This window comes from Pleurodeles waltl, chromosome 4_1 (assembly GCF_031143425.1).
Source record: "Pleurodeles waltl isolate 20211129_DDA chromosome 4_1, aPleWal1.hap1.20221129, whole genome shotgun sequence".
Classification (NCBI taxonomy): domain Eukaryota; kingdom Metazoa; phylum Chordata; class Amphibia; order Caudata; family Salamandridae; genus Pleurodeles; species Pleurodeles waltl.
The window spans coordinates 213,602,727-213,624,957 of NC_090442.1; the positions used below are offsets into that span (position 1 = coordinate 213,602,727).

Consider the following 22,231-nt stretch of genomic DNA (forward strand, 5'->3'; position numbering starts at 1 on the left):
GTATCAGGTGTAATTGTCCTTGGATGACTGCGTTATTCTTTCTCAGGCAAGGTTCCACTAGCAACGGTGTGCTTCTGTTGTGCAGAGGAGGGATTGGTTGACAGCAGCAATAGTTCCAGGGCTGGTCATGTAATATGTTGTGGCACATTAGTTTGTTTCTTCACTCTTCTCAGCCGATAGTGTACATTTCTAGGAAAGGTGGATGCCAGTTTCTAGAGATACATGATTGGTCAACCAGGGTAGTAGATGCCTATGTTGGTAGTGGCAAAGGGCAAGTACTTGTCCATGGCCTGCAGTGTTGTCCTAGATAGATGGTTGTTGTAAAGATTGTATTTTGGGCCATGGTTGTGGCCTACCACATTCTGGGTCCTCCTCTTCTCTGCAAGTATCACTCTGAAAAGAGGCATCTCTACAAGTGCTATGTTATGAGTATTTGTTTGCTGATGCCATGTTGTGAGGGGGGGGAAGATGGCTTGGTTATGCACCGCTGAGAATAAGGACCAACTCCATGTTTGTTGTGCACCACATTTTACACGTTGCTCATTTTGTGAGGTGCACCTGTATGCATGACCTGCACACGGGTATGAGATTTCTTTCCTCCTGTTCAACTGGATGCTTTCTTACACGTTTATCTTGCAGTGCAAAGTGTGTCTTGTGTTTAGTGAGAGTTCTCTCCACACTCACTGGCCCAGGAACAGGTGGGCTGCAACTGCCATGCTGTAGCAGTGCCGTGTATAGTTTCAGGTGGCAGCAGTGCGTGCCACTCGCGTGTGGGGTTGGCTCTTGTTCCAACTCAGTGGTGTTTAATTTATCAGTCAATGTCCGGTTGTGAGAATATGCACACTGGGAGGTTTCCGTGGTATTTTAGGGCCCGTCAGTACTATTCAATAGCTCTGTGAGAAGTGATGGGCATTTTGGTTGTATTCATGGAGCAGGACAGAGTCTTGCATTTCTCCCCTGATCACTGTGTCTTTATGTCTGAATTTTCTCACCTCAGTTTGTTGGTGTCCTCGTTTGGAAGATACTTACTACCCCTAATTGTTAACCCCATTCACATGATTTCCGTTGTTGCTTGAGAAGAGTAAATCAGACCACATGTGTTCACGGGGGATCGAAAAGCTTATCAATAAGGTATAAAGAGGCAGATTTACGAAGACTTTGGGCTCGAAGTCTGGGTATAGTATTTACTTTCCAGTGCAAAAAAACAACTGGAGCTAGAAAGAAGCCCTCAAAGTAACAGAAATAGAATTCTCCACTGTTTTGCATCAAGGAGGCAGCCCAAAGGTGGTTCATGGACATTTCCACACACCACCCATGGCTTTTACTGCAAACTCCTATCTACAAAAGTTGTTAAAGTTTTGTTCTAAAACTTGCCTCCTTGAGGCAGGAGCTAAGTAGGAGAACTCTTAAGTTCTCCTAGCAATTTACACTTTGCATATGTGCTGCACTGTAAAGCATTATCCAAAATCTGAAATGTTTGAACGTTTGTCTAGGCATAGCATCTTGTAATTGAAGAGTATCCTTCCAGCACAAAACCTATGCTAGATATTACCAATTTTTTTCCCGCTATGGTACAAAAGTGGGTGTGTGAATGTGTGGCGCTACACAGCTTGTCTGTGCACAAGCACAGGGGGAGATAAATATGACTCAGCCCTGCTCTCTCCTCGAGAGCAATGCAGCTCGCAACTTCTGTTACTGAGGTTCATTGTGCAACTTTTAACTGAATCAGTTCCTCAGTGTCTGATGTTGAGGACGAGGGCACTCTTTATGCTATCCACACACTCTGGATCTCCATACTGTGGGCTAGTACTCTGCCATTGTAGGTCAAAAGTTACAGAAATGTGAGAAAATAAAAAGTCAGAAACAAGTCTGACAAAAAGGTTTGAAAAAAATGGGAACAACCTCAAACGGTTCCGGTTACAAAAGAAATGTGGTGAGGGATAGGTTTGGGAATTGGTAAGGGAAGGTTTTTAAGTTCGGATTGGAATAATTCAAACGATAATGTACTAGCTAAAGTGAAGTTTAGGGTAAGGGATAGTCTGTGTGAAGGTAAGAGTTAAGAATAGAGTTATAGTTTGGGATACACTAGGCTTAAACTATGAGGCCTGCAATGACAAATATGTGGATCCCACTGGAGTGGATCCACATTGATTGTTCCCTTCTTAAAAAAAAAACAGTGCAGATCAAGCTGTCCTTTCCAGCCATCGGCCCATATCCCTTTTACCCTTTGCGGTTAAAATCATGTGAATAAGTTACTCTCTGGCTTCTCCCTGGCCTCCTGGAATAAAATATCATCCTAGAACGCGCACAGTCTGGTTTTCAACCAGTACGTAGTACGGAGACCTCCTTGTTGTTGGTCCTTGATAACCTGAGAATGGCAGCGGGCAAGGCAGAATCAGTAGCCTTAGTAGTGCTTGATGTGTCCACCACTTTCAACGCAGTGTCACATTACATCCTCCTTAGCACGTCAGTGATGTAAATCCTACTTAGAGGACATGTGTCGGGCAGTGTGTCTGCCCCTTAAATATCAGAATACAAAGTGTTGGCTCAAGGTGTTCGACCGGTGTCCGAATAAAGTCCAGTCCTCTTCAACATCTATATTAGTCCACTGGCAAAATTGGTTAGGTCTTTAGGTGTCACCTGTTTTAACTATGCAGATGACACTCAGTTAATTATTGCCATGGGCTAGTCGGTGAGGCCCCTTTCCAGCCTTTCAATCACTGCTTGTCTGCAGTTGCCCCATTGCTGCGACTCAGCTCAATGCTGACAAACTGAAGTGCTCTGAGATACCCATGCTTCACAGATCCGACCTTTCCATCTAATCTCCAATAATACACAGAGTCTGGCCAAAACAGCAAAGAAACTCTACTTAAGAGATTGCAACGAGTTCAATCTGTTGGTGCCAAGGTGGCTTTAAATGTGCCTAGATACTCATAGCCTTCCCGAGCCCTGTCAGAGCTCCACTGTCTCCCTGTGAACGAAAGAGGCATATTCACATCTCTTTGTATTACTTTTAGGGTGGTATACAAGAAAGGTCTCATCAATCTGTGAAGAAAATTGAAGTGTTCTTCACCTTTTAGAGTTTAGCGCCCTTTCAAGGTAAATCTTTCTTGTATCCCTAAATTCTGTAAAGCTAGGACTGGCGGTCGGCTTTCTCAATTAAAATGGCACAACTTTGGAATAGCCTACTGCCTTCAAAAACAGCACATGAAGATCTGCTCTTGTTCAGGTAAGCACTTAAAACCTGGCTTTTCCCAGCATAACTTCTGCCAAGGATAACTCTCTCTGACATGTTTTTTTGCAAACACCAAGAGGACCTAGCGTGGCAGTTCGGGCTGGACTGTTCCCATGTGGATCACGGTCAAAACTGGGGTAGCGTGGTGGTCAAAAAAATGATGGATTAAACCCAGATCTTTCTGACTTGGGTTGAATGTTTGCATTGTTCAGCATTCCATCCATTATCTGTTCTTTTTGCTTTTGCTGCCCTAAGTGGGAAGGGTGTGCCCAGATGTGGGTCCCGTGCTCACTACGCCAGTGGATTCGAGTTTGCCTGGCTGATAAGGCGCGATACCCCGAAACAGGATCCAGGATGCTTGTTTCCAAACCAGGAAGGACCTGGCTCGGCAGTTCGCCAGGACTGTTCCCATGGGGATCAGGGTCAAGACTGAATTGCATATGGCTGGGTCCAAACTGGGGTGGTGTGGTGGCCAAAAAATGATGGATTAAACCCAGATCTTTGTGAGTGGGGGGGTAAATGTTTGCATTGTACAGCATTACGTCTATCATCTGTTCTTTTTGCTCTTTGTTGTTTAGAAGCAGAAGTCTGGGCCAGCAGGAAGGCACTTCAGCGGCTGGGGCCTCTCAACAGAAACATGCAAGTATTTTTATATTTGCTGTTTCATTTGTACAGCAGTTTTAAAAGCACTGCAAAATTCCTTGTTCATCCAGCAGATTTAGGTCATCAACAAAAGTGTCAAGATAACTCTGGCTATTAAGGTACATGCTGGAGAGAGATTGGAGTTTCGTCTAGTGGCAGTTTTGACTCACCTAAGGTAGCACAGATGGTTAATATGCCTGCTGCAAAGAACGTTTACCATATCAAAGAACAGTATTTTATGTGCATAGATCAGTGGGTTACTGCTTTTGTCACAGAGATTCCTTTGTTACTGTGCAGTTCATAAGTTACAGTTGTAATCTTGCACAGTGAGCTATTGTTAGACCTGGCAGCCGTAGGGTGGTCACCCCCAACTTTTTCCCTGCCTCGCTCCACTTTTTAACACCGTTTTTGCTGGTTTTAGGACTCTGCGTACTTTACCACTGCTAACCAGTGCTAAAGTGCATATGCTCTCTCCCTTAAAACATGGCGACATTGGCTCATACCCAAGTGGCATATTTAATTTATGTGTAAGTCCCTATTAAAGTGCACTGCATGTGCCCACGGCCTGTCAATTAAATGGTACTAGTAGGCCTGCAGCACTGACTGTGCCACCCACATAAGTAGCCCCTTAACCATGTCTCAGGCCTGCCATTGCAACGTCTGTGTGTGCAGTTTCACTGCCACTTTGACTTGGCATTTAAAAGTACTTGCCAAGCCTTAAATTCTCCTTTCCTTTTTCTAGATATAACTCACCCCTAAAGTAGGCCCCCAGATAACCCAGAGGGCAGAGTGCTGTGTGGGTAAAAGGCAGGACATGTATCTGTGTGTTTTATATCTCCTGGTAGTGGAAAAGTCCTGCATTCGTTTTCCACTGTTGTGAGGCCTGCTCCTTTCACAGGCTAACATTAAGGCTACCCTCCAAAACTGTTTGAGTGGTAGATTCTGATTAGGAAGGGGTAAACAGGTCATATTGAGTATGGCTAGAATGGTAATACAAAATCCTGCTGACTGGTGAGGTTGGATTTTATATTGCTAATTTAGAAACACTACTTTTAGAAAGTGAGCATTTCTATGCACATAAATCCTTCAGTGCCTTACAGCCTGTCTCCAATCCACGTCTGGGCTGGGCTGGTTGACAGCTCTCTTGTGCATTTCACCCAGACAACCACAAACACAGGATGCTCAGTCACACCTGCGCACATCTGCATAATGAATGGGTCTTCCTGGGTTGGAAGGGTGGAGGGCCTGACACTTACATTTCAAAGGATAGTGGCCTGTCCTCACACAAAGGAATGCCAACCTCCTACTGGGACTCTGTCAGACAGGGTTGTACTGAAAAGGGACCTTGTGCACTTCCAAACCACTCTTTAAAGTCTCCCCCATTCAAACACACTTTTGAGTATATAAACTGGGTCCCTGACCCTACCAAAGTAGAGACTTTTTGGGACAGACACTCTGCACCAGAACCTGCAACCTGCCAAGAGAAGCTGCCTGGCTGCCCAAAGGACTCACCTCAACTGCTTTGCTGTAAAGGACTGCTGCCTTGCTCTTGCCCTGCTGCCTTGCTGGCCTCTGGCCCTGCTGAGAAGTGCTCTCCAATGGCTTGGATTGAGCTTGCCTCATATTTCCTGAAGTCTCAGGGCCAAAAAGACTTCATCTCTGAAAGGAAACTTCTTGTGTGGCAAAAATCGACACACAGTCTGCTGGAATTGACACGCAGCCTGTCCAGCTGTGAGAAAATCACCTCATTGCCGAACCGGAACGACGCAGCCCAGCTCCCCGAGTAGAGATCAATGCAGTGCCAACATTGAGACCAGAACTTTGATACACAGGCCACCGGATCGATGCGTCGCCAAGACGGAACAACGCAACCTGACTTCCTGCAAGGGGAATCGATGCAGTACCAGCTGTGCGGCAGAAGTTCTTCAGCACCACCGACCCGATCGACGCAGCAGGTGTGAGTTCGTCCCGCACCCCCAGGATTTCCATGCATCGTCCCTGGGCATCAAAAGACCCCGCATCGCAAAGATGATTCAAGCCTGTGTGCCAGAATTCAATGCAAAGCCCTTGCCATGTGGAAAAGAATCGACACATCGTCTGTGTGCGCCTGGAAAACAGACGCACACCTACCTTTTTCCACGCATCTCCTCCTCTGCGGTCTTCGTGCGTGTAATTTAGATGCAAACCAGATATTTTGTGTTTGCTATAGACAATTGTTGCTTTTAAGAACAAAGGTTCTGCTTATCATTACAAAAGTGATATTTCCACTTGTGATTATCAACTCTTATTTGTTCTGACCTTAATTTAATCAGATAAATATCTTATATGTTTCTAAAACTGTGTGGTGTCTTTCTGTGGTGTTCTCACTGTGTTATTGCATGATTTATTGCACAAATACTTTACACATAGCCTTCTAAGTTAAGCCTGACTGCTCAGTGCCAAGCTACCAGAGGGTGGGCACAGAATAATTTGTATTGTGTGTGACTTACCCTTACTAGTCTTGTGGTCTGTATTTGGACAAAGGTGTATACTTCTGCCAGCTAGAGACCCCATTTCTAACAGTTATGAACTGCCATGAAAGAGCTGCATGCAAACTGCATGGTACAAGTTAGAAAGTTATGTTTTTTCCAATCTTTCACTATCATGATGCTCCTAAAAAGGTTTGTTTGGGTAGGAATAAATTCTTATTATTAATGTTAATGCTAACCACTGTGCTACGTTCTGGATCCTGAATATGTGCTTCTCCAGGCCAAGCACTCTTACAAAATGCCAACCAATATGGATGACATGTGAATCCTACACCTTGCAGTCCCCTTTGCCTTATGCAACATTTTCTATAGACTGATTTACACACGTATGATTCAGTGTCTCTGTATGTGTGTGATGTAAAGTGCTCCGCCATCCTACCCTGGTATGATATAAAAACAAATGAAATACATATGACAGAGGGGTTATGGAAAAATGGGAGGTACATAAAGTTTTACTTCCTTTCTACACCACATATTTATGTGAAAAAGCTTTCTCAGATCTCATGTACCTAGAAAATAAATACAGAAATCGCTTAGGAAATGTAGAATCTAACCTCAGTATTCAACATTCAGAAATAAAAGCAAATATTGAAAATTTAGTCACCAAGATGCAGCACCAACCTTCCCATTACATTTTTTTGATTTTTGCCTATTTTTTTAATATAAAATAATGAAATCTTTAGTCATTTGGGTATTTGTTGGTGCGTACTTGTTTGCGTATTTTGTGCGAATTACTGTTTTAATGTTTGAAATTAAAATCATACAAATTGATTGCTTGAGGGTCCAATAGAGATTTATTGGAGGTCCTCAGGAGTACAAAGTTGGGAACCACTTATAATCCATGCATGCTAAACATACACCTCACATAGGCTTTCAATTCCATGACCACCAGATGGCGGTACTTCTCTACTTTAGCTCTGCTCAATGACCTCCTCGAGCATTCTCTCTTCTCAGTTCTTTTTCCACGGATTTCGAATTCCAAAGGATATTGTACACGGCAGGGAAGGTTACATGCAGGCCAGTGATTTGAACATTGATGCAAGGTCGGTGGGTGACACTAAGGCCCTCAATACAACCCTGGAGGTCGGTGTTAAAGCGGTGGTAATACCGCAAACAGGCCGGTGGAAAAAAAATGGGATTACGACCGTGGCGGAAACCGCCAACATAGACAGCCACTTTAACACTCCGAGCACCACGGCGGTACAAACAAACAGCGTGGCGGACACCGCCAACAGACAGGCGGGAGACAAAGTACCGCCCAATGTATTACAAGTGACCTACCCGCCACCTTTTCCGGGGCGGAACCAATCTTATCAAAAGCACGGCGGAAACAGTACACAGAAGGGAAAACACTCACCCCTCGACACCCAACGAGGAACCAGGACGCCATGGAGCCCGAACTTCAGGTGTTACACATGTTGGTTTACCTCCTCTTCTACCAGGAGTACGAACGGCGGCGGCGGCGACCACGGTGAGTACTGCACCTACAACACAGGGGAGGGGGGAGGAAAGAGAGTGACACACACACGCAATACGCAACACCCCCACCCTCACCCACAACATACACACAAATACATGCGGAAACATTACATATACCCCCCCCACAACCCCCTGGAAGAACGCAAGGACAAAAGGAAATGATTGTAACGATTGTAATCATGAATAATCCATTAGTCAAAACTCCAAATTCAGTAAATATAAATACGTACACCAACTACACAAGTCCGGATAGTGTACTAATCATTGTCCGTGGACCACTGGGCCCAAAATGCATGGGCGAAGCCCAAACATGATACCTGACTGGAAATGGAGAGAACACTGCTGGGGCATCAGATCGAAAATATACAGGCACCTCAGGGGGAGGGGTGGCACCTCAGCCTGATGAGCGCACGACGCCACTGCTGCACGAGGGGGCTCCATGCCCATTGCTGTATCCTGGGGAGTGCAAAGCCACAGTCTCTCAAGTCTTTCCAGTGGGTGGGTTGCCCACTGCTCTATCCTGGGGAGTGCAAAGCCACAGTCTCTCAAGTCTTTCCAGTGGGTGGTTTGCCCACTGCTCTATCCTGGGGAGTGCAAAGCCACAGTCTCTCAAGTGGATAACAGTCTCCACTGGTTGTGGAGGGGGCTTTGCGCCCAGAGTGCTTCATCCTGCCAAGGACTGAGGTAGTGGATGTGATACTCCACTGGTTCTGGAGGGGGCCTGGTGCCCAGAGTGCTTCATCCTGCCAAGGACTGAGGTAGTGGATGTATCTCTCCACTGGTTCTGGAGGGGGCTTTGTGCCCAGAGTGCTTCATCCTGCCAAGGACTGAGGTAGTGGATGTGATACTCCACTGGTTCTGGAGGGGGCCTGGTGCCCAGAGTGCTTCATCCTGCCAAGGACTGAGGTAGTGGATGTATCTCTCCACTGGTTCTGGAGGGGGCTTTGTGCCCAGAGTGCTTCATCCTGCCAAGGACTGAGGTAGTGGATGTGATACTCCACACAATCTGGGTTCCGCAAGAACCACAGCACAGAAACCGCCCTGATCGCATGCACTGACGACATCAGGACCAAAGTCGACAAAGGCGAGACCGTCGCACTCATCCTCCTAGACCTCTCCGCAGCTTTTGACACCGTCTGCCACCACACACTCCGCACACGCCTCTACAACATAGGAATCCGCCACAAAGCCTTAGACTGGCTCTCCTCCTTCCTCACCGACCGAACCCAGAGAATCTGCCTCCCGCCCTTCCACTCCAACACTACCAAGATCACCTGCGGAGTCCCCCAAGGGTCCTCTCTCAGCCCCACACTCTTCAACATCTACATGATCCCCCTAGCCAACATTCTCCGAGCACACGGAATCACCATCCTCTCATATGCAGATGACACCCAACTCATCCTCTCCCTCACCCGCAACCCCACCACCGCGAAAACCAACCTACACACCGCTCTCCTAGACACCGCCAACTGGATGACCACTAACCATCTCAAGCTCAACTCAAACAAAACCGAAGTCATTATCTTCGGCCCCAACAAAACCACACGGGACGCCTCCTGGTGGCCCGCCTCCTGGTGGCCCACCGCCCTAGGCCCCGCACCCACCCCCGCAACCCACGCACGCAACCTCGGTATCATCCTCGACCCCGCACTCTCCATGACACAGCAAATCAACGCTCTAACCTCCTCCTGCTTCCACACACTGCGCCCCCTAAAAAAATCCTTCAAATGGATCCCCCCAGAGACCAGAAAGACAGTCACACACGCACTCATCAGCAGCAGACTGGACTACAGCAACGCCCTCTACGCCGGCACCACACTCAAACGCAAACTCCAAAGAATCCAGAACACAGCTGCGTGCCTCGTCCTTGGCCTCCCCCGACACAAACGAATCTCGCCACACCTCAAATCCCTACACTGGCTCCCCATAGACAAGAGAATCACATTCAAGATCCTCATCCACGCACACAAATCCCTCCAAAAACCCCGGCCCAACCTACCTCAATGAAAGAGTAAACTTCCACACTCCCACACGCGACTTCCGATCAGCCGACCTCATCCTAGCCACAGTCCCCCGCATCCAGCACACCACCACAGGAGGCAGGTCTTTCTCCTACCTCGCCCCCAAAACCTGGAACTCCCTCCCCACCGACCTTCGCAAAACCAAAGACCTACTGGTCTTCAGAAAGAACCTCAAGACTTGGCTGTTCGACCAGTGACCCTACCTGGCACCCCTATCCTCCCCCCCAGTTACCCCCATCCAGCGCCTTGAGACCCTCACGGGTGAGTAGCGCGCTCTACAAATTTCTTTGATTGATTGATTGATTGATTGACTGGTTCTAGAGAGGGCCTGGTGGCCAGAATGACCCACGTGCAGTGAGGCCGGTACAATTCCCTCACCTCGGTGTGCGTGCCACACGATTTGCAAGGTTCAGGTAGCATGATACTCCATGAAGTCAGCGACATACCCCACACTGCTGCGGCTACGCCTTCCACCTGCAGGTGCAAACAGTGATGGAAGTCATGCCTCATGGAAGCTGCCCAGGGTCCAGGAACTCTCCTCCAGCCTCAGACGACTGACCACTGGAGATGGTAGCCATGTCAGCGGTAGTGCCTGTGTCCAAGGACGCCGCGGAGCCGGTGGCGGTGCTTGCAGCGGTATCTGTGGGGCTGGTGGCGGTGTCTGTGGCGGCAGTGCTGCCGGCGGTGCATGGGTTAGCACCTGATGAGGGACACAGCAGGATGTCTCCTGTAGCCTTGGACGGCTGCCCAATGGGGAAGAGGCTTGGGACTGTCGCTGAGGCCGTAGACGTGCCGGGGGCGGTGCAGGTGGCGGTGCTTGAGGCGGTGTCTGTCGCGGCGGTGCTTGCGGCGGTGTCTGTGGCGGCGGTGCTGGGGGCGGTGCATGGGTCAGCACCTGATGAGGGACACAGCAGGACGTCTCCTGCAGCCTCGGACAGCTGCCCACTGGGGAAGAGGCTGGGGACTGTTGTTGAGGCTGTAGACGTGCCGGGGGCGGTACAGGTGGCGGTTGTGGTGGTGGGCAGCTAGCGGTGTTCGCCGACGTACAGATTGTCGTGGACAGAAAATGTGACACTGGTCCCTCAGTCAGTGCCACCATGCCCTCTCCTGACCCACTCTTCAGCTTTTGGCATTTCCCTGCTTTGATGGCGCCGCAGTTGTCTTGCCACTATCCCCTTTGGTTTTTGCTGAGCCCTTGGTGGCTGGTAGTTTCGGCTTCTTCCTCCGGGTTGTGGGCACCTTTTTCACCTTGCAGGTGGCGGAATGTCCTTGCCCTCGTTACGTGGCACACTGGCAGCCCTGATGGGTGGTGCACCCCATGACCCCGCAGTTGCTGGCACCACTGTGCCTGGGGATGTGGTGGCTGAGGTGCTGGGCTGGTACCTGGAAAGCCTGGCCCTAGGGGAAGGACGGGGGGAGGTGTAGGGAAGAGATCAATGTTAGCCAGGAAGAGTTTTTTAGACACACTGGGACGGGAAGATGGAGGGGGTTTGGGAGTGGAGGTAGAGGTAGTGGTTGTAGGAGGTGTACGTCTGCTGAATTTGGGTGAAGGTGCATGGGCCGGAGGCTGATGTGAGGTGGATGGCTGTTGGGTGGGTGTCTGCCTGCGTTTGTGTACTTTCGGAGGAGGGCTCACTGACACACTGGGAGAGGACACTGGGGATGTGTGAATGGTAGTGGGGGTGGTGAGTGCACGTGAGCGGTGTGTGGTGGTGGGTGTGCTGGTGATGGAGGCAGTGGCTGAGGATGTAGTGCATGCAGGTGTGAGTGAAGATGAGACAGGGAGGGAGTAGGACGATGTGGAGGAGGGGGACAAATTGGAGGCAGTGAATGTTGCTGTGTCTGCATGGGGATGGTGCTTGTGTGAGTGCCTGTGGGATGTGTGGTGCTTATGTTTGCCTGAGCCACTCTTGCGTGTTGATGAGTGTGCATGCTGGTTTAATGGTGTGCTTGGGATAGGCTGAGGTACAGGGGATTGGGTCTGGGTGGAGGAAGTTGGAGGGGGGAGGCTGGATACAGGGACAATGGCTGCCATCAGTGCTGAGGCCAGAGCCTGAAATGCTCTCTGTTGGGCTGCCTGCTCCTTCTTCTGGTGGGCACTGACCTAGAGGAATGGTACAGGGGGAAAGGAAATTACTTACCCGTCCGGACCGTCATACTCATTGCCCCCCAGTTCCCACCCATGCCCTGACGCACATACTCTCCCCATCCGCACATGCAGGCCTCAGCCCCCCCATGTATCTTCCATCCACACCACTCAAAACAGGCATTGCCCATGCAGCATGCTCACAGTGTACTCACCTGTTTGTCTGGAGGACCGTACAGTTGTGTGTACTGGGGGAGGACCCCATCCACTAGTTTCTCCAACTCCTCCGAAGTGAAGGCAGGGGCCCTTTCCCCAGACACATGAGCCATCGTCGCTTCCAGACACAGGTCACAGCAGCACTTGCAGTGTAGGTCCTCTACTGTTGAAGGTCAGGTATCAAGTGAGTGAACAGACAGAAAATGGCGGTCACTTCTGCGGCGGTGCGTACCGTCACCGCCGGCGTACATTGTCATTGGCTCCTGGGACCCATAGGGCCCAATGTTAACCAATGCAGAATTGCACCACGGTCGCCCACCGTGACGGTGTACAACGCCAGCGCAGATACCTCATATCCCCTTGTCCCACCTTACAGGTCAGGCAGACGTCCTTTCAGGAGGCCACATGGGATGGATGTTAACTGCGTCACACCTATCTAGGCCGGTAATATAGACAGATACTGGCACATTGCGGATTAATAAAGTTTCTGCAAATAACACATTGTGATATCTCAGTGTTAGATGACTCTCTGCTCGCTGTTCTCCTCCATAGGGCACGTCCGCTGGGGCAGGTGATGAGATGGCGGCATCCTCCGGTGTACAGACCCCTGGTGGACCTGTCGACAATGGAAGAGAGACACATCATAGTCACATACAGACGTGATCGTGCAACAATCCAGGAACTGTGTGCCCAGTTGGAGCCAGACCTGATGTCAGCTATCCGCCATCCCACAGGAATCCCCCCTCTAGTGCAGGTCCTGTCAGTACTCCATTTCCTGGCAAGTGGGTCTTTTCAAACAACAGTGGCCATGGCATCAGGGATGTCCCAGCCTATGTTCTCTAACGTGTTGTCCAGAGTGTTATCTGCCCTGCTGAAACACATGCGCAGCCACATCGTGTTTCCTCAGGTGGAGGATTTGCCCACATTGAAAGGTGACTTCTATGCCCTGGGACATATCCCCAACATCATTGGTGCCATTGATGGGACACATGTGGCATTTGTACCCCCCCCGCAGGAATGAACAGGTGTGCAGAAACCGGAAGAGCTACCATTCTATGAATGTGCAGATGGTGTGTTTGGCAGACCAGTACATCTCCCATGTCAATGCCAAGTATCCTGGCTCTGTGCATGACGCTTACATTTTGAGGAATAGCAGCATCCCTTATGTGATGGGGCAACTCCAGAGGCACCGTGTGTGGCTAATAGGTGAGCCCAAGGTCCCAATACAGTTGACATAGGTGTCTGGGTATGGGGCTGTCCCTAAGGGTTAGTGTGTGTCTAACAGTTGTCCCTCGACATTTGCAGGTAACTCTGGTTACCCCAACCTTTCATGGCTACTGACCCCAGTGAGGAATCCCAGGACAAGGGCAGAGGAACGCTACAATGAGGCACATGGGCGAACTAGGAGGGTGATCGAATGCACCTTCGGTCTCCTGAAGGCCAGATTCCGGTGCCTCCATCTGACAGGTGGCTCCCTATACTACTCACCGAAGAAGATGTGCCAGATAATCGTGGCCTGCTGTATGTTGCACAACCTGGCTTTGCGACGGCAGGTGCCTTTACTGCAGGAGGACGGGCCAGCTGGTGGTCTTGTGGCAGCTGTGGAGCCTGTGGACAGTGAAGAAGAGGAGGCAGAAGAAACAACATCATCATGCAATACTTCCAGTGAGACACAGGTAAGGAGATGTCACTGCTTCCCACATCTCATACTATTGTTTGAGCTAGCATAAGTCTGTCATTTTCATTTAGTGTATGGACCCTGACTTGTCACTTTGACTTTCCATTTCACAGATCTGGGTCCCACTTTGTGCCCTCTGCTATGTTTACTGCTGGCCTACAGCTGTGTTACATTGGTATGTGAACAAGTAAATTGACATTGATATATTCCATAGTTATTGCAATTACACATTTGTGAAAGCACAGATTGACTCCAGATTATTTTGTGATTGAAGTGTGTTTATTCCTGTGCTAATAAGTGGAGGGGGTTGTAAAATGGGCTGGGGGGATGGTGGAGGAATGTCCATGGCAGAGTCCAATCTATTTGTTTCACAGGTGCATTGTCCAAAGGGGCATAGGAAGTGGAGCAATGGCAGGGTAAGGATGGACAGGGTGACATAGTGGGACAGAAGGGTGACATTCAGGTGGGTCTCATTTCCTGGCGGGGTCTTGGCAATGTTCTCTTGGCAATGTTCTCTGTCTTGTTCCTGGATCTCAGGGACCGTTTGCGGGGTGGTTCTACATCTGCAGGGGGTGGGGTGCTGGTGTCCTGTTGTTCCTGTGGCGGTGCCTCCTGTCCACTAGCGGCGGTGGAGGTGGAGGGCTGTTCATCATCCAGGCTAGGGTCAGGGGCCCCTTGTTGTGCCACTGTGTCCCTCCTGGTGTTGAGAAGGTCTGCCTGCACCCCTGCAATGGTGACCAGGGTGGTGTTAATGAGCTTCAAGTCCTCCCTGATCCCAAGGTAGTGTTCCTCCTGCAGCCGCTGGGTCTCCTGAAACTTGGCCAGTACCATTGCCATCGTCTCCTGGGAATGATGGTAAGCTCCCATGATGTTGGAGAGTGCCTCATGGAGAGTGGGTTCCCTGGGCCTGTCCTCCCCCTGTCGCACAGCAGTCCTCCCAGCTTCCCTGTTATCCTGTCCCTCTGTCCCCTGAACCGTGTGCCCACTGCCACTGCCCCCAGGTCCCTGATCGTCCTATGTTAGTGGGGTTGCCTGGGGGACACACTGCTGATGGACGTGTCCTGGGGACAGAGGGATGGGCCCGCTGGGAAGCTGCTGTGCTGGTGTTTCCTGAGGGGGGAGGCTCTGTGGTGGCTTGTGACTGTGTCAGGGGAACCGACTGTCCCGAGGTCCCAGATGGGCCGGGCTGGTCATCTTGATCCAGGCGGGCAGAGCTGCTGTCATCACTGTGGGCCTCTTCTGTGGGGGACTGGATATGTCTGGCACCTCCTGTCCGGTGACGTTGGGTAAGGGTCCTGTTGGGGTGTAAATGCATAATTATTGTTTCTGTGTGTGCCATCGTGTGCAATGGGTGAGTGACCCTCTACTCCAGTGCTTGCATTATTGCAGGGATGTGGAATTCCTATCGCCCGGGACATCTTGTTTGGGGTCAAGGGCAACAAGTTCTTATGTTTACTTTGTCCTTGGGACAAGTAGGCCCAACCCTCTGCAGCACAAACCCTTTGGCTGCTTGTTTACAGAGAGTGGAACTCTCTGCAGTTGAGGTAATGTGTTTCCAAAGCTGTTCGAACTTGTATTTATGGTTCATTATTTGAAAGCCTTCATTATTAGGGTGAGTGCTGTAAATAAATGTTTTAAGGTCACACTTCACTACTGACGTTGGTTCCAGTACAAAAAAAAAAAAAACGTGTATACACATGTTTGAAAAGTTTAGGCTATGAGGCTAAGTATAATGCTCCCAGAATGCTCTCTGATTAGATGCAAATGAAGTGTCATTTAGTAAAATGTGTTGATGCATGCTAGTATTTCCCAAAAATATTTCTAATGGAAAATCAGTGTAACCATTTTCAACACGAATATGGGAAGCATGAAAATAAACAAACACTGACAAAGCCAACTGGTCTGACATATTTTTATAAGTCTTTTAGTTTCATCAATGCGTGTCTTGTTTTGACATGGCTTTTGTAACACTTTATTGTTGTGGGAGCTACCAGGCCCTCAACATTGTAACAAACACTGGCAAACCGCCCCCCAAAAGTTTTTGAACTCTAAAAGCACATGTTGCCACCAGTGGCATAACAAAGGCCCTGCAGCCGCCCTCCAGGGGGCCCCTTCAGCACAGCACCTGCACTGAGTGAGTCTGGAGAGGGGGCTCCTCCATGTTCTTTGCAAAGGGGCACCCTCCAGTTTCGTTACGTCACTGATTGCCACTGTAGTTCCTGACACTGAACAAAACTACTTTGTGTGCCAATATGCTCCTTGTGGTAGAGCAGAATGCGATCACTCACAGTAAAGCCAGCCGAAAGAGAGAGAAATAGAAGTTTAATAAAAACAAAATGTCTTTGTTAACACCAGACCTAATTAGGGACCAAGACCTACATGTAGGTAGCTTTTTGCATGTCGCAAACAGCGACTTTTGCTGTTTGCGACGTGCAAAAAGCACATTGCGATGCACAAACCCAGTTTTGCGATTCAGTAACCTGGTTACCGAATCACAAAACGGGTTTGCCACTCGCAATTAGGAAGGGGTGTTCCCTTCCTAATTGCGACTCGCAGTGCAATGTAGGATTGTTTTGTGACCGCGGGCGCAAACCAATCGCAGTTTGCACCCATTTCAAATGGGTGCTAACACTTTCGCAAAAGGGAAGGGGTCCCCATGGGACCCCTTCCCCACTGTGAATGTCACTGTAAACATTTTTTCAGAGCAAGCAGTGGTCCTGCGGACCAATGCCTGCTCTGAAAAAATGAAACGAAAACGTTTCATTTTTCGTTTTTGTAATGCATCTCGTTTTCCTTTAAGGAAGCAGTCACAGACATGGTGGTCTGCTGTCTCCAGCAGGCCACCATCCCTGTGAGGGCCGCTATTCGCAAGGGGGTCGCAAATTGCGACACACCTCATGATTATTCACTAGGTGAGCATTTGCGAATCCCTTGCGAATCACAGATGGTGTCAGGGACACCATCCTACATTCGGATTTGCGACTCGCAATTTGCGGGTCGCAAATCTGAACCTACCTACATGTGGCCCCAAATTCTTAAAGAAAGTCACAAAAGTGCACCCATGGTATATGTCGTACCCCTTTAAAATATTTGTGAACTGTATTTTAGCATGGGTTAATACGCATGTGTAGATTTGCTCATGTGAAAATCTATTGAGCATTTGCAAGTTCATTTTCCCTCCGGCCACTTTCTTCCCAACCCTGGAAGAAGTTCTAATTCTGCCATTGTCAGGAGTAAATGTCCAACCTTTCTTATTATGGGAAAATATTAGAGAGAAGCTGGGGAAAATCTTTAAGACATGCAGGTTAGTAGGTTTGCAGACTCAAAGGCATTCCAGCCCTGGAACTATTGCTTACGGCTTCCTTCAGCCCCAGTATGCAGATCTGCAGAAAGGTGGCAAAATAAGGAAATTGCTACAGTAGGGATTGAAACTGCAAGTATTCAAGCCCTACTATGGTAGTAGCCCTGGCATAATCAGAGAGGCTATTATCAGAGCTCTTACATAATGAGATTGCTGCCATAATTTGTCGCCACACTACATGGCACCAAAGGGACAAGTAGATCTTTTTACAGGACAAGTAGATTTGAGAAGCAACCTGTCCCCTGGACAAGTAGATATTTTAATAAATTCCACACCCCTGTATTGGCTTGGTCCTTGTGTGATTGGTGATTTTGGGGCATGAGCGACTCTCTGTACTGGACATGCTTGGGTGATGGATGTCCATGCATTGGTGTTACATGCAGGGCTTGGTTTTGGGATGTGTGGGTTGTGTTGGTGGGGTATCTGTGGGTTGTTGGGGTGATGGATGTGAGGGTAAGAGTGGGAGTATGTGATGGCATGCAGGTGGGGTGTGGGGGATAAGGAGTAAAGATTTGCCTTACCAGAGTCCAGTTCTCCTGCTACTCCTGCGAGGCCCTCAGGATGCAGTATTGCCAAGACTTGCTCCTCCCATGTTATTAGTTGTGGGGGATGAGGTGGGGGTCCACCGCCAGTCCTCTGTACAGCAATCTGGTGTCTGGAGACCACGGAATGCACCTTCCCCCGTAGGTCGTTCCACCTCTTCCTGATGTCATCCCGTGTTCTTGGATGTAGTCCCACTGCGTTCACCCTGTCGACAATTCTGCGCCATAGCTCCATCTTCCTAGCAATGGAGGTCTGCTGCACCTGTGATCCGAATAGCTGTGGCTCTACCCGGACGATTTCCTCCACCATGACCCTGAGCTCCTCATCAGAGAACTTGGGGTGTCGTTGAGGTGCCATGATGTGGTGTGGGTGATGTGTGAGGTGGTGCCTGTTGTGATGTGTGAGGGGATGTGTTGGTGTGTGTTGTTTGAGGTGCGTGGATGGTGTGTAAGTGATGGTGTTGTGTGTCTGTGAATGCTGGTGTTGTTTTAGGTAATGTCTCTCTCTGGCCTTCTTTCAAATTTCTGGTAGTAAGAGTTTGTGGGTAATGAGGGTGTGTGTTTTATATTGGATTGGGAGTGTGGGTGTGGTGTGTGTATGTGTATTTCAAATTGTCCAATGTGGTTGTGTTTTGTAAATGTGTGTGTATTTTGAGAGCGGCGGTGTGTACCGTCAATGGATTACCACGGTTGAAAGACCGCCACGTTGATTTGTGGGTCGTGATACTGTGGGTGTATTCTTGTTGGCATGACGGTGTCGGTTTTGTTTTCACCAGTTTATCACTGACCTTTAGTGTGGCGGACTTGTGTGGGTGTCTGTATTGTGGCGGATTCCGGGCTGTGGGTCGCAATACCTGTGGCGGAATTCCGCGGCCGCAGCAGTAAGTTGGCGGTCTTCTGCACAGCGGTAAGCGGGATTTCCCACCAGGGTTGTAATGAGGGCCTAAGTATCAATCCAGTCCCAGCAGAGGGCTGAAATATTTATACCTAAAAGGAATATGCAGTTTCAACATTCTTTACATATCAAGAAATGGTGTCTTCCAAAATTACAGCACCATCTACAACTCTCGCTTTTGCTCTACAATACAAGCCAAATCAATAATCTAAACATGGTGAGTGGCAAACATCAGGGTGGGACTAAGACAAAATAGGCCTGTGCACCAGGGCTGGCTTTAGGGTGGTGAGGCCGCATCGGGTGCTGACCTCAGGGGTGCGCTTTGTTTAGCAATGACTTAGGAAACTTGTGATTTAAAAGTACCTGCTGAAATGTTCCTTCTGCCTCCAGCCTTCAAGAAACAATAAAAAAGATTCTAGCTGTCGCGTCAAGAATTTTTCAGTTCTAATAAGAACACGGAGGCAAGGATTATGCTTCTCTTTCCATGTCTTTAATTTTTAGCAGCCAATCAGAAAACAAAACATCACTTCCTGTGACACAATATAACATGACTACCATAGAGCCTAGCCGTATTTAAACCCCTTAGGGATATAACTCCTGCTCTTTCTTTGTGAGAGTCTTATAACGGTAAAATGTCTCCAGAGCAATCCCCAACGGGAGAAAGAAACTGCAAATCACACAGAGCTACAACGTTCCACCGAAGATCCAACCAGCGAAGCGACTAATGGGCCGGTTCCAAAACGGAGATCTCGGATGACAGGAATTACATCAACGCAGAAGAATCAGGAGCCACTTGTCTTCATTGCCTAGGAGTAAACAAATAAATCGAGCCATAAACACTGGACTATACCCTTTGACATTACATATCATTTCAAAAGGGAGGGTAATAATAGGAGCACAACATGAAATTAAGACATATCAATAACATGTGTGATAGAATTATACAAAAAAAACTTTTCCGGGGGAGGGATAATCCTTACCTCTGTGTCCTTAATAGAATTGAAAAATTATTGACTCAACAGCTAGAAAATGTTTTATTCTCTGTTAGGACCGGAGGCTCCGATTATGCCAGTTTAAATCTGGTCTAGAATAATTGTTGCGATGTCTAAAATGGGCTTGTAGTAAAAAACCTTAAAGGTAGGCTCAGATGACCAGTCAGCCGCTCTCAAGATGTCCTCTAGGTGAGACCCTAAAGAAAATGCCTTAGAAACCATGGCGCCTCTTGCAGAGTGAGCCCCAAACCGAGTGGTATCAATGCCCTCCGCACTCATAAGCCACGCATCCATCTAGCCAGGATGGCTGAAGATACTGGGCGGAAAGGCTTTAGCAAAGAAATTAATAACTGACCACACATGTCAGAGCGAAATTCGGCTGTACTTACCTCATAATCTTTTAAACACTGCACAACACACAACTGAGAATTATCCAGGAAACTAGGATAAAACACAGACCTAGTATTAAATTTGGTACGGTGAGAAATAGTAAAGGATACTCCCCAGGAGAAAAAAACTCTACCTGACAGGTCTAAAGCCCATACATCAGAAACTCGTTTACATGATACCAAACACAACAGCATAGTAAGTTTAGCAGAGAGCTGCTTCCTGGAAATGTATTTATTGGCCGGCCAAGATGCTAAAAAACATAATACAATATTAACATCCCAAAGGGTAGAATAGCGCGGCTGAGGAGGATTAGAAAAACAAATCCCTCGAAGGAGTTTGCACACAATCGGAAGTTCGCCAATAGGCTTCCCCTCTATAGGAACATGACCTGCTGAGATGGCCGATCTGTAATTATTAACAGATCTGTAGGCCATACCTGAAGCAGCCAAATGAGATAAGAAATTGAGTATCAAAGAACAATCAGCTGAGAATGGATCAACAGCTCGTTCACTGCACCAAGAACGCCAGCGTTTCCAAGCAGATGCGTAACGCTTGTAAGTGCTGGGGCCCAGGATCTTGCGATGAAATCATGAGATTCACGTGAAAGTCCTGGGAGAGACCATTATTCCCTGAAATTCTCCACGCCACCAGAGTCAGGGAGTGCGATTGTACTAGAGGATGGGGAAGGCCCATCGGGTCTAGTAATAAGTTCCAACGATGCAGAAGTATAATTGGAGGAGAGCAGGTCATCTCTAGAACTACAGGAAACCAGACTAGAGCCCTCCAGAGGGGAGCCATAAGTACCAGCTCTGCTCTCTGTCGACAAACCTGAGTCAGAACTCTGGGTATCATCATGATTGGAGAAAAAGCGTAGCCCAGGAACTGAGACCAGTTCTGCAGAAACGCATTGGTTGCCTGACCTTCCGGATCCAGGCGCCAACTGAAAAAATGATCTAACTGCTGGTTGAGGCGAGACGCAAAGAGGTCTACTGCAAACGGGCCCCACAGGCGTTGGAGAGAATTGAATATTCTCGGATGAAGTCTCCAATCGCTGAAGTCCCGAAGGTAATGAGCCTGCCAATTGGCCACTGTATTGCTCTGACCCTGGAGATACTCTGCTACTACTGAAATCCGATGTTGAAGGCAAAGGTGCCAAAAATCTTTGGCAATCTCCACTAGGAGACGCAATCTTGTCCTGCCCAGCCTGTTGACATAACGGACTGCCGAAATGTTGTCCATCCAGAGAAGGCTGTAACAATTCTACTTCTCTGGGGAGAGGCTACGAATCGCAAAGGAACCTGCCAAGAGTTCCAAGCAATTGATATGAAGGTCCAGCTCTGCCCTCAACCAACGACCCCCCGTAACTAATGAGCTGCAGCGGGCTCCCCAGCCCCAGCGGCTGGCATCGAATTCGATCACGATCTCTCAAGACAAGCCAAAGATCGCTCTGCCATTCCAAGCATCCAAATTATTGAGCCACCAATGGATCTCGGTACTGGCCTCGAATGAGAGGGGAACTTGGGCAGAATAGCTGAGGCCCTTTTGGAGACGTGAGATCTTCAGACGTTGAAGGGCCCGATAATGGAGGGGACCCAGAAATATAGCCTGAATGGGCAAGGAAAGGAGGCCTACCATCCACGCTAGGCATCTCAATGATACCACCTGTTTGGATAACATCGTCCTCAATTCCTTCTTTATGTTGCAGACTTTGGAAGGAGGAAGGATCAACTGAGCTAGGGCAGAGGCTACGTGAAAGCCCAAAATCTCCAATCTCTGGGAAGGAACCAGGATGGACTTCTGACTGTTGATGATGAAACCCAATTCTTGAAGGAGAGAAATCTCCCACTCCGGATGGGTCATTAGAAGAAGAGGGCACTGAGACATGATGATAATGTCGTCGAGATATATGATCAGACTAACCCCTTTTGCCCGAAGGTGTTCCACAACTGGATGCATCACCTTCGTGAAGGCCCAAGGCGCTGAAGACAGGCCGAAAGGAAGAACCTTGTATTCGTAACAACGGCCCTGCCATAGGAACTGCAGAAATCTCAGATGAGCTGGAAGAATAGGAATGGTCAGGTAAGCATCTTTTAAGTCTATGCAGTCCATCCAATCTTTTTCTCTTAGGATGTTCCTTAGTAAGTGTATGCCCTCCATCTTGAAATG

The 22,231-nt window shown here is 48.6% G+C and overlaps 1 protein-coding gene across 2 annotated transcripts in view; it reads right to left on the bottom strand.

Annotated features, from left to right (window-relative positions):
- Nucleotides 1–22,231, bottom strand: part of TEX52 (testis expressed 52) — a 65,126-nt gene that overhangs the window by 33,141 nt on the left and 9,754 nt on the right. The window contains exon 2 of one of the 2 annotated variants that reach the window (XR_011202242.1): nucleotides 19,152–19,489. The exons of the other annotated variant lie outside the window; for it this stretch is intronic. The gene's annotated coding sequence lies outside the window, so the exon portion shown is untranslated. Of the gene's footprint in view, nucleotides 1–19,151; nucleotides 19,490–22,231 lie in introns of those variants that run through there. 2 annotated transcript variants of the gene reach the window in all.